Raw genomic sequence first — 16,669 nt, forward strand, 5'->3', positions numbered from 1 at the left:
CTTTCTTTTTCTTTCTCTTTTTTTTAAAAATTTTTTATTTATCTATGATAGTCACACACACACACAGAGAGAGAGAGGCAGAGACACAGGCAGAGGGAGAAGCAGGCTCCATGCACCAGAAGCCCGACGTGGGATTCGATCCAGGGTCTCCAGAATCGCGTCCTGGGCCAAAGGCAGGCGCTAAACCACTGCGCCACCCAGGGATCCCTCTTTCTTTCTCTTTTTATTCTCTATTTCCTTCTTTCTTCCTCTATTCTTTTTCATTTTTCTCTTTTCTTTCCTTCTTTCTCTCCTCTCTTTTTCTCCTTTTCCCAATACAATTTCTTTTTGGCCACTCTGCACTCAGGAAAATGACTAGAAGGAAAACCTCACCTCAAAAGAAAGAATCAGAAACAGTCGTCTCTCCCACAGAGTTACAAAATCTGGATAACAATTTAATGTCAGAAAGCAAATTCAGAAGCACTATTATACAGCTACTGGTGGCTCTAGAAAAAAGCATAAAGGACTCAAGAGACGTCATGACTGCAGAATTTTGATCCAATCAGGCCGAAATTAAAAATCAATTGAATGAGATTAAATCCAAACTAGAAGTCCTAATGATGAGGGTTAACGAGGTAGAAGAAAGAGTGAGTGACATAGAAGACAAGTTGATGGTAAAGAGGGAAACTGAGGAAAAAGGAGACACACAATTAAAAGACCAGGAAGACAGATTAAGGGAAATAAACGACAGCCTGAGGAAGAAAAACCTACGTGTAATTGGGGTTCTCGAGGGCGCCAAAATGGACAGAGGGCCAGAATATGTATTTGAACAAATCATAGCTGAAAACTTTCCTAATCTGGAAAGGGAAACAGGCATTCAGATCCAGAAAACAGAGAGATACCCCCCTAAAATCAATAAAAACCGTTCAACACCTCGACATGTAATAGTGAAGCTTGCGAATGCCAAAGATAAAGAGAAGATCCTTAAAGCAGCAAGAGACAAGAAATCCCTGACTTTTATGGGGAGGAGTATTAGGGTAACAGCAGACCTCTCCACAGAGACCTGGCAGGCCAGAAAGGGCTGGCAGGATATATTTAGGGTCCTCAATGAGAAGAACATGTAACCAAGAATACTTTATCCAGCAAGGCTCTCATTCAAAATAGAAGGAGAGATAAAGAGCTTCCAAGACAGGCAGGAACTGAAAGAATATGTGACCTCCAAACCAGCTCTGCAAGAAATTTTAAGGGGGACTCTTAAAATTCCCCTTTAAGAAGAAATTCAGTAGAACAATCCACAAAAACAAGGGCTGAATAGATATCATGATGACACTAAACTCATATCTGTGGATAGTAACTCTGAACGTGAATGGGCTTAATGACCCCATCAAAAGGCGCAGGTTCAGACTGGATAAAAAATCAGGACCCATCTATTTGCTGTCTACAAGAGACTCATTTTAGACAGAAGGACACCTACAGCCTGAAAATAAAAGGTTGGAGAACCATTTACCATTCAAATGGTCCTCAAAAGAAAGAAGGGGTAGCCATCCTTATATCAGATAAACTAAAATTTACCCCGAAGACTGTAGTGAGAGATGAAAAGGGACACTATCTCATACTTAAAGTATCTATCCAACAAGAGGACTTAACAATCCTGAATATATATGCCCCTAATGTGGGAGCTGCCAAATATTTAAACCAATTAATAACCAAAGTGAAGAAATACTTAGATAATAATACACTCATACTTGGTGACTTCAATCTAGCTCTATCTACCCTCGATAGGTCTTCTAAGCACAACATCTCCAAAGAAACAAGAGCTTTAAATGATACACTGGACCAGATGGATTTCACAGATATCTACAGAACTTTACATCCAAACTCAACTGAATACACATTCTTCTCAAGTGCACATGGAACTTTCTCCAAAATAGACCACATACTGGGTCACAAATCGGGTCTGAATCGATACCAAAAGATTGGGATCGTCCCTTGCATATTCTCAGAACATAATGCCTTGAAATTAGAACTAAATCACAAGAAGTATGGAAAGACCTCAAACATGTGGAGGTTAAGGACCATCCTGCTAAAAGATGAAAGGGTCAACCAGAAAATTAAGGAAGAATTAAAAAGATTCATGGAAACTAATGAGAATGAAGATACAACCATCCAAAATCTTTGGGATGCAGCAAAAGCAGTCCTAAGGGGGAAATACATCGCAATACAAGCATCCATTCAAAAACAGGAAAGAACTCAAGTACAAAAGCTAACCTTACACATAAAGGAGCTAGAGAAAAAACAGCAAATATATCCTACACCCAAGAGAAGAAGGGAGTTAATAAAGATTTGAGCAGAACTCAAGCAAATCGAGACCAGAAGAACTGTGGAATAGATCAACAGAAGTAGGAGTTGGTTCTTTGAAAGAATTAATAAGATAAATAAACCATTAGCCAACCTTATTAAATAGAAGAGAGAGAAGACTCAATAAAATCATAAGTGAGAAAGGAGAGATCACTACCAAGGAAATACAAACGATTTTAAAAACATATTATGAACAGCTATATGCCAATAAATTAGGCAATCTAGAAGAAATGGACGCATTCCTGGAAAGCCACAAACTACCAAAACTGGAACAGGAAGCAATAGAACCTGAACAGGCCAATAACCACGGAGGAAATTGAAGCAGTCATCAAAAACCTCCCAAGACACAGGAGTCCAGGGCCAGATGGCTTCCCAGGGGAATTCTATCAAACATTTAAAGAAGAAATCATACCTATTCTACTAAAGATGTTTGGAAAGATAGAAAGAGATGGAGTACTTCCAAATTCGTTTTATGATGCCAGCATCACCTAAATTCCAAAACCAGACAAAGACCCCACCAAAAAGGAGAATTACAGACCAATATCCCTGATGAACATGGATGCAAAAATTCTCAACAAGATACTAGCCAATAGTATCCAACAGCACATTAAGAAAATTATTCACCACGACCAAGTAAGATTTATCCCCGGGACACAAGGCTGGTTCAACACTCATAAAACAATCAAAGTGATTCATCATATCAGCAAGAGAAAAACCAAGAACCATATGATCCTTTCATTAGATGCAGAGAAAGCATTTGACAAAATAGAGCATCCATTCCTGATCAAAACTCTTCAGAGTGTAGGGATAGAGGGAACTTTCCTTGACATCTTAAAAGCCATCTACGAAAAGCCCACAGCAAATATCATTCTCAATGGGGAAGCACTGGGAGCCTTTCCCCTAAGATCAGGAACAAGACAGGGATATCCACTCTCACCACTGTTATTCAACATAGTATTGTAAGTCCTAGCCTCAGCAATCAGACAACAAAAAGACATTAAAGGCATTCAAATTGGCAAAGAAGAAGTCAAACTCTCCCTCTTCACCGATGACATGATACTCTACATAGAACCCCCCCCCAAAAAAAGAAAACCCAAAAGCCTCCACCCCAAGATTGCTAGAACTCATACAGCAATTTGGTAGCATGACAGGATACAAAATCAATGCCCAGAAATCAATGGCATTTCTATACACTAACAATGAGGCTGAAGAAAGAGAAATTAAGGAGTCAATCCCATTTACAATTGCACCCAAAAGCATAAGATACCTAGGAATAAATCTCACCAAAGAGGTAAAAGATCTATACCCTAAAAACTATAGAACACTTCTGAAAGAAATTGAGGAACACACAAAGAGATGGAAAAATATTCTATGCTCATGGATTGGCAGAATTAATATTGTGAAAATGTCAATGTTACCCAGGGCAATATACACGTTTAATGCAATCTCTATCAAAATACCATGGACTTTCTTCAGAGAGTTACAACAAATTATTTTAAGATTGGTGTGGAATCAGAAAAGACCCCGAATAGCCAGGGGAATTTTAAAAAAGAAAACCATATCTGGGGGCATCACAATGCCAGATTTCAGCTTGTACTACAAAGCTGTGGTCATCAAGACAGTGTGGTACTGGCACAAAAACACACATAGATCAATGGAACAGAATAGAGAACCCAGAAGTGGACCCTGAACTTTATGGTCAACTAATATTCGATAAAGGAGGAAAGACTATCCATTGGAAGAAAGACAGTCTCTTCAATAAATGGTGCTGGGAAAATTGGACATCCATATGCAGAAGATTGAATCTAGACCACTCTCTTTCACCATACACAAAGATAAACTCAAAATGGATGAAAGATCTAAATGTGAGACAAGAGTCCATCAAAATCCTAGAGGAGAACACAGGCAACACCCTTTATGAACTTGGCCACAGTAACTTCTTGCAAGATACATCCACGAAGGCAAAAGAAACAAAAGGAAAAATGAACTATTGGGACTTCATCAAGATAAGAAGCTATTGCACAGCAAAGGATACAGTCAAAAAACTAAAAGACAACCTACAGAATGGGAGAAGATATTTGCAAATGATGTATTAGATAAAGGGCTAGTTTCCAAGATATATAAAGAACTTCTTAAACTCAACACCAAAGAAACAAACAATCCAATCATGAAATGGGCAAAAGACATGAACAGAAATCTCACAGAGGAAGACATAGACATGGCCAACATGCACATGAGAAAATGTTCTGCATCACTTGCCGTCAGCGAAATACAAATCAAAACCACAATGAGATACCACCTCACACCAGTGAGAATGGGGAAAATTAACAAGGAAGGAAACCACAAGTGTTGGAGAGGCTGCGGAGAAAAGGGAACCCTCTTACACTGTTGGTGGGAATGTGAACTGGTGCAGCCACTCTGGAAAACTGTGTGGAGGTTCCTCAAAGAGTTAAAAATAGTCCTGTCCTACGACCCAGTAATTGCACTTTTGGAGATTTACCCCAACGATTCAGATGCAATGAACATGGGACACCTGCACCCCGCTGTTTATAGCAGCAATGTCCACAATAGCCAAACTGTGGAAGGAGCCTCGGTGTCCATTGAAAGATGAATGGATAAAGAAGATGTGGTTTATATATACAATGGAATATTACTCAGCCATTAGAAACGACAAATACCCACTATTTGCTTCAACGTGGATGGAACTGGAGGGTATTATGCTGAGTGAAGTAAGTCAATCGGAGAAGGACAAACAGTGTATGTTCTCACTCATTTGGGGAATATAAATAAAAGTGAAAGGGAATATAAGGGAAGGGAGAAGAAATGTGTGGGAAATATCAGAAAGGGAGACAGAACATAAAGACTCTTAATCCGGGGAAACAAACTAGGGGTGGTGGAAGGGGAGGAGGGCGGGGGGTGTGGGTGAGTGGGTGACGGGCACTGAGGGGGATACTTGACGGGATGAGAACTGGGTGTTATTCTATATGTTGGTAAATTGAACACCAATAAAAATTATTTTATTAAAAAAAAAAGATTCAACATGTCCAAGTGAGACCCAGGTGGTGACCAGAGTCACCAGGTCCAGGTGAGGTCCAGGTAATGACCAGATTCACCAGGTCCAAGTGAAACATAGGGAGGGACCAGAGTCACCAGGTAAGGGTGAGGCCCGGAAGGGGACGAGAGTCACTAGGTCCAGGTGAGGCCCCAAAGTGGAAGTGAGTAACCAGGTCCCATGATGCCCATGTGTGGACCAGATTCACCAGGTCCAGGTGAGGTCCCTGTGGGAACCAGTCACCTTGCTGAGGTGAGGCCCAGGTGGGAGCACAGTCACCAGGTCAGGGTGAGGTCCAGAGGGTGACCAGAGTCACCAGGTCCAGGTGAGGCCCAGGTATAGAAGACAGTAACCAGGTCCCAATGACACCCAGGTAAGTATCAGAGTCACCAGGTCCAGGTGAGGCCCAAATATGGATCAGAGTCGTTTTGTTCCAGGTGAGGCCAGAAGGAGACCACAGGAACCAGGTCCTAGAGAGCCCATATCGGAACCAGAGCCACCAGATCCATGTGAGGTCCCGGGGGGGGACCACAGTCACAAGGTTCAGGTGAGGCCCAGGTGGCAACAAGATTCACCAAATCCAGTTGAGACCCAGGTGGTGACCAGAGTCACCAGGTCCAGGTGAGGACCAGGTAAGGACCAGATTCACCAGGTCCAAGTGAAGCCCTCGGGGGGACCAGAGTCACCAGGTAAGGGTGAGGCCCAGAGGGGGAACCAGAGTAACCAGTTTAGTTTGAGGCCCAGAGTGGGACCAGAGGTCCCCGGTCAAAGTGAGGCCCAGGTGTGGAATAGAGTATCCAGGTCCCAATGATGCCTAGGTGGGGACCAGAGTCACTAGGGCCATGCAAGGCCCAGATGGGGATCAGAATCACCACGTCCTGGTAAGGCCTAGAAGGAGACCACAGTCACCAGTATCAGCTTAGCCCCATGTGGGAACCAGAGCAAGTGTATCCAGCTGAGTCCCAGGTCCATGTGAGGCCCACGTGACGACCAGATTCATCAGGTCGAATTGAGGCATAGCTGGGGACAAGAGTCACCAGGTCTGGGTGAAGCCTAGGTGGGGACAAGATTCACCAGGTCTGAGTTAGGTCAAAGTGGGGATGAGAGTCACCAGGTCCAGGTGAGGTCCATGTTGGAAAGAGTGTCACCAGGTCCAGGAGAGGTCCAGGTGGGGACCAGAGTCACCATATCCAGGTGAAGCCCAGGTGGGGACCAGAGTCACCAGGTCCAGATGAGGCCCAGGTGAGGACCAGAGTTACCAGGTACACATAAGGCCCAGGTGGGGAGCAGAGGCAACAGGTCCATGTGAGGCCAGCTGGGGACCATGGTCAACAGGTGTACATGAGGCGCAGGTGTGGAACACAGTAACCAGGTCCAGGTGAATCCCAGGTGGTGACAACAGTCACCACATCCAGGTGAGGCCCAGGTGGGGACCAGGATCACCAGGTACAGGGGAGGCCCTTGAAAGAACCAGAGTCAACAGTTCGAGGTGAGGCGCAGGTGGCAACCAGAGTCAGGAGGACCACGTCAGGCCAAAGTGGGGTTCACAGTCACCAGGTCAGGGTGAGACCCAGAGGGGGACCAGAGTCACCTGGTCCAGGTGAGGTCCAGTTGTGGAACACAGTAACTGGGTCCCAATTATGCCCAGTGGAGGACCATGGTCAACAGGGCCAGGTGAGGCCCAGATGGGGATCAGAGTCACCAGGTCCAAGTGAGGCCCAGGTGGGGACCACAGTCACCAGATCCAGGGTAGACTCAGGTGCAGACCAGAATCACCAGGTCCAGGTGAGTCCCAGTGGGGAATAGAGTAACCATGTCCTGATGATGCCCAGGTAGGGACCAGAGTCACTAGGTCCAGATAAGGCCCAGTTGGGGAGAATATTCACTAGTTCCAGCGGAGGCCCAGTTGAGGACCAGAGTCACCAGGTCTGGTTGAGGCCTAGAGGGGTACCAGAATCACCTGGTCCAGGTGACAACCAGATGGGGACCAGATTCACCAGGTCAGGGTGAGGCCCAGGTTCAAGAGTCATCATGTCCAGGTGAGGCTTAGGTGTGGACAGAGTAACCAGGTCCCAATGATGCCCAGGTGAGGACCAGAGTCACCAGATCTGGGTGAGGCCCAGGTAGGATCAGAGTCACCAGTTGCAGGTGAGGCCAAGAAGGAGTCCACAGCAATTAGGTCCAGGTGGGGAACAAAGTCACCAGGACTGGGTGAGGCCAAGATGGGGACCAGATTCACCAGGTCCGAGAGGCCTATGTGGTGACTAGAGTACCAGGTCTGGGTGAGGACCAGGTAAGGACCAGATTCACCAGGTCCAAGTGAGTCCCACGTGGGGACCTGAGTCACCAGGTATGGGTGAGGCGCAGGTGGCAACCCCACTCACCAGGTCCAGGTGAGGCCAACCTGCAGGCCAGGGCACCAGATCCAGGTGAGGCCCTGGTGGGGACCGGAGTCACCAGGTAAATATGAGGCTAGAAGGACACCACAGACACCAGGTCCAGGTGTGGTTCATGTGGGAACGAGAGTCACCAGGTCCAGGTGAGACCCAGGTGGGGACCACAGTCACCAGGTCCAGATTGAGGCCTAAGTGGGGGGCCCAGAGTCATCAGGGCCAGGTGAGGCCAAAGTGTGAGGCAAAGTTATTGGGTCCAGGTGAGTCCCAGGTGGGGAACAGAGTAACCATGTCCCATTGATGCCTAGGTGGGACCAGAGTCACAAGGTCCAGACGAGGCCTAAGTGAGGAGTAGATTCACCAGGTCCTGTTGAGGCCCAGTTGAGGACCAGAGTCCCCAGCTCCGGGTGAGGCCCAGATGGGGACCAGACTCTCTCCGTCCAGGTGATATACAGGTGGGAACCAGGGTCACCACGTCAGGATGAGGCCCAGAGCGGTACGAGAGTCACCAGGTCCAGGTGAGGCCCAGGTATAGAAGAGAGAAACCAGGTCCCAGTGATGCCCAGGTAAGGACGAGTGTCACCAGGTCCAGGTGAGGCCCAAATATGGACCATAGTCATATTATTAAAGGTGAGGCCAGAAGGAGACCACAGGAACCAGGTCCAGGAGAGCCCCATATGGGAACCAAGGCCACCAAATCCAGGTGAGGTCCAGGTGGGGACCACAGTCACAAGGTCCAGGTGAGGCCCAGGTGGCAACAAGATTCACCAAGTCCAGGTGAGACCCAGGTGGTGACCAGAGTCACCAGGTCCAGGTGAGGACCAGGTAAGGACCAGATTCACCAGGTCCAAATGAAGCCCATGGGGGGACCAGAGTCACCAGGTAAGGGTGAGGCCCAGAGGGGGAACCAGAGTAACCAGTTTAGATTGAGGCCCAGAGTGGGACCAGAGGTCCCCGGTCAAAGTGAGGCCCAGGTGTGGAATAGAGTATCCATGTCGCAATGATGCCTAGGTGGGGACCAGAGTCACTAGGGCCAAGCAAGGCCCAGAGGGGATCAGAATCACCAGGTCCTGGTGAGGCATAGAAGGAGACCACAGTCACCAGAATCAGGTGAGCCCCATGTGGGAACCAGAGCCACTCTATCCAGCTGAGTCCCAGGTCCATGTGAGGCCCACGTGAGGACCAGATTCATCAGGTCGAATTGAGGCATAGCGGGGGACAAGAGTCACCAGGTCTGGGTGAGGCCTAGGTGGGGACAAGATTCACCAGGTCTGAGTTAGGTCAAAGTGGGGACGATAGTCACCAAGTCCAGTGAGGCCAATCTGAGGACCAGTTACCAGATCCAGGTGAGGTCCATGTTGGAAAGAGAGTCACCAGGTCCAGGAGAGGTCCAGGTGGGTGCCAGAGTCACCAGATCCAGGTGGAGCCCAGGTGGGGACCAGAGTCACCAGGTCCAGATGAGGCCCAGGTGAGGACCAGAGTTACCAGGTACACGTGAGGTCCAGGTGGGGAACAGAGGCAACAGGTCCATGTGAGGCCTGCTGGGGACCATGATCAACAGTTCTATGTAAGGCCCAGTTGTGGAACACAGTAACCAGGTCCAGGTGAGTCCCAGGTGGTGACAACAGTCACCAGCTCCAGGTGAGACCCAGATGGGATCCAGGATCACCAGGTACAGGGGAGGCCCTTGAAAGAACCAGAGTCAACAGTTCGAGGTGAGGCACAATGGCAACCAGAGTCAGCAGGTCCAAGTCAGGCCAAAGTGGGGTTCACAGTCACTAGGGAAGGGTGAGACCCAGAGGGGGACCAGAGTCACCTGGTCCAGGTGAGGTCCAGTTGTGGAACACAGTAACCGGGTCCCAATTATGCCCAGTGGAGGACCATGGTCAACAGGGCCAGGTGAGGCCCAGATGGGGATCAGAATAACCAGATCCAAGTGAAGCCCATGTGGGGACCACACTCACCGGATCCAGAGTAGACTCAGGTGTAGATCAGAATCACCAGGTCCATATGAGTCCCAGGTGGGGAGCATGATCACTACATCCAGGTGAGGCCCAGTTGAGTACCAGAGTTTCCAGGACTGGTTGAGGCCTAGGGGGGTACCAGAATCACCTGGTTAGGTGACATCCACATGGGGACCAGAGTCATCAGGTCAGGGTGAGGCCCAGAGAGGTTCCAGATCATCATGTCCAGGTGAGGCTCAGGTGTGGAACAGAGTAACCAGGTCCCAATGATGCCCAGGTGAGGACCAGAGTCACCAGATCTGGGTGAGGCCCAGATACGATCAGAGTCACCACTTCCAGGTGAGGCCAAGAAGGAGTCCACAGCAATCATGTACAGGTGGAGAACAAAGTCACCAGGACTGGGTGAGGCCAAGATGGGGACCAGATCACCAGGTTCAGGTGAGGCCCAGGTGGTGACCAAAATCACCAGGTCCGGGCGAGGACCAGGTAAGGACCAGATTCACCAGGTGCATGTGAGGCCCACGTGGGGACTTGAGTCACCAGGCATGGGTGAGGGGCAGGTGGCAACCCCACTCACCAGGTCCAGGTGAGGCCAACCTTCAGGCCAGAGTCACCAGATCCAGGGGAGGCCCTGGTGGGGACCGGAGTCCCCAGCTAAATGTGAGGCTAGAAGGACACCACAGTCACCAGGTCCAGGTGTGGTTCATGTGGGAACGAGAGTCACCAGGTCCAGGTGAGATCCAGGTGGGGACCACAGTCACCAGGTCCAGATTGAGGCCTAGGTGGGGGGCCCAGAGTCATCAGGGCCAGGTGAGGCCAAAGTGTGGAGCAAAGTTATCAGGTCCAGGTGAGTCCCAGGTGGGAACCAGTCACCTCGTCCAGGTGAGGCCCACAAGTGTAGTGCCTCCAAGCTCAATCCCTCGATTTCCTAGTAGTTCCTGTCTTAGACTGGTGCTACTTAATAAGTTCCATACTAGCTAATAGAACCCTGCATCCAACAGCAACTTACATTAGAGAGTTGGGCTCACACCCAGTCCTTCACAGTTCCACACTGCCTGCAGAATGTCCTTCCAACGTCTTCACCAGAGATGCTTGTCAGAAGCTTGTGAGACGCAAGTGGAATAATGCAGGCCTGGAAGGTGTCTTCAGGTGGAATAGAGTGGTATTCTTGGAACCTCCTGAGTTAGAATACTGCTGCGTTCTCAGGGCCAGAAGAATGCAGCTAGTTGAACGCTGGCTTCTAGACATGCTTCCTTGTGAGAGTTGAGGTGAGGGCAGGACCCTCCCGCAACCTGACTGCCTGTAGACATAAGTCCTAACATCTTTATGTTAGGTGCTGGAAGAGGTTGTGAAAAGCATGTAGACGTTTCAGGCTTGTAGTCACGTGTAACTGAGTTTAATCCAGCGATTTCCAACAGCTTTGTTCAATTAAAGTGTAGCTAGGTTCTAACTCCCATAAAAGAGTGGCTAGCAGACAGCTGCCTGCAAAGCATACACGCTTCTCAGAGTTGAGCTTATGGCCTGTACCTCCCACATGCTGACCGGCTGTATGCTTCACTTCCAAAGGATTTCATTCGATACGGGATGCAAGTTTTGCGAGAGGCAAGTGTCTCTTAGTTCAATCCAGTGACTTCCTAGGAATTCCTCCCTCAGATGGGAGCTACATACTAACTTCCAAACCTGAGTACCTAGCTGATATCTCTCTCTCTGGGGAATTTCCTTCTGTGAGATGAGCTGACACGTGGTCCTTCCCAGTTCAACACTGCCTGCAGATGCAGTTACGAACGTACTCACTAGACATGTTTTCGGAAGCTCATGGGTCGCAAGGGCCAGCTGCAGGCTTCAATGGTTGTGTCTCCAGGTGCATTAGAGCGGTATTCATTGTAAGTGTACAGCCTTACAATGCTGCTACGTTCACAAGGCCATAAGAACGAGCTAGTAGATAGGTGGCTTCTAGGCATGCTTCCTTTTGAGAGCTAAGCTCAGGGCAGGACCCTCCCTCATCCTGCCTGCCCGTAGACGTAACTGCTAATATGCTTATGTTAGGTGCTGGGAGAGGGTGGCCAAATGCATGTGGAAGTCTCAGGCCTGTACTCACGATCATCTGAGTTGAATACAGCGATTTCAAACGGCCTTCTTCAAAGAGTGTAGCTAGTTTCTAACATGTATGAGTGGGTAGCAGACATCTGCCTCCCAGGCGTACACACTTTTGAGAGTTGAACTTATGGCCTGTACTTCTCACATCCTACATTTCGCTGCTAACAGGCCTAGGCTCAAGGCGTGACTGAAGGGATGTGAGAAGTAAGTGGAAAGTCCCGGCACACAAGACTAGTGCCTCCAAGCTCAATCCATAGATTTCCTAGTAATTCCTGTCTTAGAAAGGTGCTACCTACTTAGTTACATACATGAGAAGCTAGCTGAACACCGAGTCCAAAAGCATCTCTCTTCCGAGAGTTGAGCTCACACCCAGTCCCTCACAGTTCCACACTGCCCGCAGAATGAGTTTTGAACATCTTCACCAGAGACGTTTGTCAGAAGCTTGTCAGACAAAAGTGGAATAATGCAGGCCCAGGAGGTGTCTCTAGGTGCAGTAGAGTGTTCTTCGAACCTCCTGAGTTAGAAGACTGCTTTGGTCTCACGGCCATTAGAACGCAGCTAGTTGAAAGCTGGCTTCTAGGCATGCTCTCTTGTGAGAGCTGAGCTCAGGGCAGGACCCTCCCGCATCCTGCCTGCCCATAGTCATAGCTACTAACATCCTTAAGTGAGGTGCTGGGAGAGGTTGGAGAAATGAAAATGAAAGTGTCAGGACTGTACTCACGTGTTCTGAGTTCAATACAGGGATTGCCAACGTCCTTGTTCAATTAGAGTGCAACTCGGGTATACCTCGCCTCCATAAGTGTCTGGCAGACATCGACCTGCAAAGCATACACTTCTGAGAGTTGAGCTTATGGCCTGTACCTCCTCCATCCTGACTGCCTGTACGTTTCGCTTCTACAGCATTTCGTTGTATGCGGTAGAGTAGTGGAGTGAGAACCAAGTGTCTGCCTTGTCAATTTCGTGCCTAGCGGACAGCTGCCTCCAAGGCATGAACACTCCCATGGATTGAGCTTAGGACTTGAACCTCCAAATGCTGACCGCCTGTACGCTTTGCTTCCAAACGATTTCTTTCAATACGGGACGCAAGTTTTGTGAGAGTCAAATGTGTCTTAGTTCAATCCACAACTTCTGAGGAATTCCTCCCTCAGATGAGAGCTACATACTAATTTCCAAACCCGATTACCCAGCTGAAAGTTCTCTCTCTGGGGAACTTCCTTCTCGGAGGTGAGCTGAAACGAGGTCCTTCCAGTTCCTCAATGCCTGTAGATACAGTTACGAACATCCTCACTAAACATGTTTGTCAGAAGCTCATGGGACACAAGGGGCAAGCTGCAGGCTTCAAGGTTGTGTCTCCAGGTGCAGTAAAGTGGTATTCATGGAATATCCAGAATTACAATGATGCCACTTTCCCATGGCATCAGAACGCAGTTAGTAGAAAGCTGGCTTCGAGGCATGCCTCGTTTTGAAAGCTGAGCTCAGAGCAGGACCCTCCCGCATCCTGCCTGCTCGTAGTCGTAGCTGCTAACATCCTTATGTTAGGTGCTGGGAGAGGTTGGAGAAATGCAAGTGGAAGTGTCAGGACTATACTCACGTGCATCTGACTTCAATACAGCGATTGCCACGTCCTTGTTCAATTAGAGTGTAGCTCAGGTATACCTCGCCTCGATAAGTGTCTAGCAGACATCGGCCTGCAAAGCATACACACTTCTGAGAGTTGAGCTTATGGCCTGTACCTCCCCCATCCTGACTGCCTGTATGTTCCGCTTCCACAGCATTTCGTTGTATGCGGGAGAGTAGCAGAGTGAGAACCAAGTGTCTGCCTTGTCAATTTTGCACCTAGTGGACAGCTGCCTCCAAGGCATGCACACTCCTTTGGATTGAGCTTAGGACTTGAAACCTCCACATGCTGACCGCCTGTATGCTTCGCTTCCAAATGATCTCGTTCGATACGGGACGCAAGTTTTGAGAGGCAAATGTGTCTTAGTTCAATCCAGCAACCTCTGAGGAAGTCCTCCCTCAGATGGGAGCTCCATACTAACTTCCAAACCTGAGTACCTAGCTGAAAGCTCTCTCTGGGGAACTTTCCTCTCGGAGATGAGCTGAAACGTGGTCCTTCCCAGTTCCACACTGCCTGCAGATACAGTTACGAACATCCTCACTAGACATGTTTTTGAAAGCTCGTGGGATGCAAGAGGCAACCTGCAGGCTTCAAGGTTGTGTCTCCAGGTGCAGTAAAGCGGTATTCATGGAACATCCTGAATTACAATGCTGCTACGTTCTCATGGCCATCAGAATGCAGTTAGTAGAAAGCTGGCTTCGAATCATGCCTCCTTTGAAAAGCTGAGCTCAGGGCAGGAACCTCCCACATCCTGCTTGCCCGTAGTCATAGCTGCTAATATCCTTATGTTAGGTGCTGGGAGACAGCGGCGAAATGCATGAGGAAGTGTCAGGCCTGTACTCACGATTATCTGAGTTGAATACAGCGACTTCAAATGGCATTCTTCAAAGAGTGTAGCTAGTTTCTAACTCCCATGTACGAGTGGGTAGCAGACATTTGCCTCCCAGGCGTACACACTTTTGAGACTTGAGCTTATGGCCTGTACTTCCCACATCCTGCCTGCAGGTACACTTCGCTGCTAACAGGCAGGCTCGAGGCGAGACTGAAGGGAAGTGAGAAGTAACTGGAAAGTCCCGGCACATAAGACTAGTGTCTCCAAGCTCAATCCAGCGATTTCCTAGTAATTCCTGTCTTAGAAAGGTGCTACCTACTTAGTTCCATACGTGAGAAGCTAGCTGTACCCTGGGTGCAAAAGCATCTCTCTTCCGAGAGTTGAGCTCACACCCAGTCCCTCACAGTTCCACACTGCCTGCAGAATGAGTTTTGAACAACTTCACCAGAGACGTTTGTCAGAAGCTTGTGAGAAGCAAGTGGAATAATGCAGGCCTGGAAGGTGTCTCCAGGTGCAGTAGAGTGGTATTCTTCGAACCTCCTGAGTTAGAAGACTGCTATTGTCTCACAGCCATTAGAACGTAGCTAGTTGAAAGCTGGCTTCTAGGCATGCTCTCTTGTGAGAGCTGAGCTCAGGGCAGGACCCTCCCACATCCTGCCTGCCCATAGTCATAGCTGCTAACATCCTTAAGTGAAGTGCTGGGAGAGGTTGGAGAAATGCAAATGGAAGTGTCAGGACTGTACTCACGTGTATTAAGTTCAATACAGGGATTGCTAACGTCCTTGTTCAATTAGAGTGTGGCTCGGGTATACCTCGCCTCGATAAGTGTCTAGCAGACATCGGACTGCAAAGTATACACACTTCTGAGAGTTGAGCTTATGGCCTGTACCTCCCCCATCCTGACTGCCTGTACGTTTCGCTTCCACAGCATTTCGTTGTATGCCGAAGAGTAGGGGCGAGAAAAGCAAGTATCTGCCTTGTCAATTTCGGGCCTAGCGGACAGCTGCCTCCAAGTCATGCACACTCCTTTTGATTGAGCTTAGGACTTGAACATCCCACATGCAGACCGCCTGTACGCTTCGCTTGAAAAGGATTTCGTTCGATACGGGACGCGTTTTGCGAGAGGCAAATGTGTCTCCGGGCCTCGTCTCCGGGCCTCTGTGGTCTGACAACTTGGTGGCAGCGAGTGGTCTTTGTAAGGTCTGGGAATGGGATGTGGCACTGATTGTCAGGTGCACATCTGCCTGGTAGGTGCACCTGCGCGGATCAGAGACGGGGTGGGCATCAGCACCTCTGGCCTCCAGCGGGCAGTGCTGTGCTGCTCCCTAAGACTGGGGCTGATGGGGGGAGCCCGGTGGGGACGCTGGGTCCTATGGCTCTGGTGCTGAGGATTCCACCCCGTAGTCTGCACGCTCATCACAGAAGAGCCACCAAGCCCCCGGGTCTCTGCCGCTTCTCTCAGAACCCTGCTTTCACTCTGCCCGTGTCCAAGTTTCTTTTGGTTTTGTTTTTATCTCAGACTGTTGTGCCCATGATTGCGAATATGAGAAACCACCAAGAAGCCGATTCCAATGCAAACACACGAGGGATTATTTACAAGCTTGATCTTGTGTCCAAGTATACCCAATACAGCAGAGCAGGGACTTGGACCCCGAGGTGGGTTTTAGCTTAGTTTTAAGGGCTGGTCTGGGGACCTCCAGAAGGGCTGGAGCAATTCCTCTATTCTGTTTACATTTTGATATGGGGCCTTCATGGGCATTGATCCCTGTTCTCATTCTAATAGGGGCTTCCTGCCCTTGGCCTGGGCTCAGTTTTGATTCAATTGTGGAGCTTTCTAGGACATTAAGCTGTTAACAGCAAAGGTTCCACACCTGGAAGGGGGACGTCACACTGTCCCTATTTGCTGAAGACGCAGTACTAGAAACAGGGAACTGGGGAACTTCCCTCTGAGATGAGCTCAAACGTGGTCCTCCCCAGTTCCACACTGCCTGCAGATACGGTTATAACATCCTCACTAGACATGTTGTCAGAAGCTCATGGGACGCAAGGGGCCAGCTGCAGGCTGCAAGGTTGTGTCTCCAGGTTCAGTAAAGCGGTGTTCATGGAACATCCTGAATTACAATGCTACCACGTTCTCATAGCCATCAGAACGCAGTTAGTAGAAAGCTGGCTTCGAAGCATGCCTCCTTTTGAAAGCTGAGCTCAGGGCAGGACCCTCCCGCATCCTGCATGCCCGTAGTCGTTGCTGCTAACTTCCTTATGTTAGGTGCTGGCAGAGGTTTGAGAAATGCAAGTGGAAGTGTCAGGACTGTACTGACGTGTATCTGAGTTCAATTCAGCGATTGCCAACATACTGAACAATACGTTCCACCAAAA

This window comes from Canis aureus, chromosome 20 (assembly GCF_053574225.1).
Source record: "Canis aureus isolate CA01 chromosome 20, VMU_Caureus_v.1.0, whole genome shotgun sequence".
Taxonomy (NCBI): domain Eukaryota; kingdom Metazoa; phylum Chordata; class Mammalia; order Carnivora; family Canidae; genus Canis; species Canis aureus.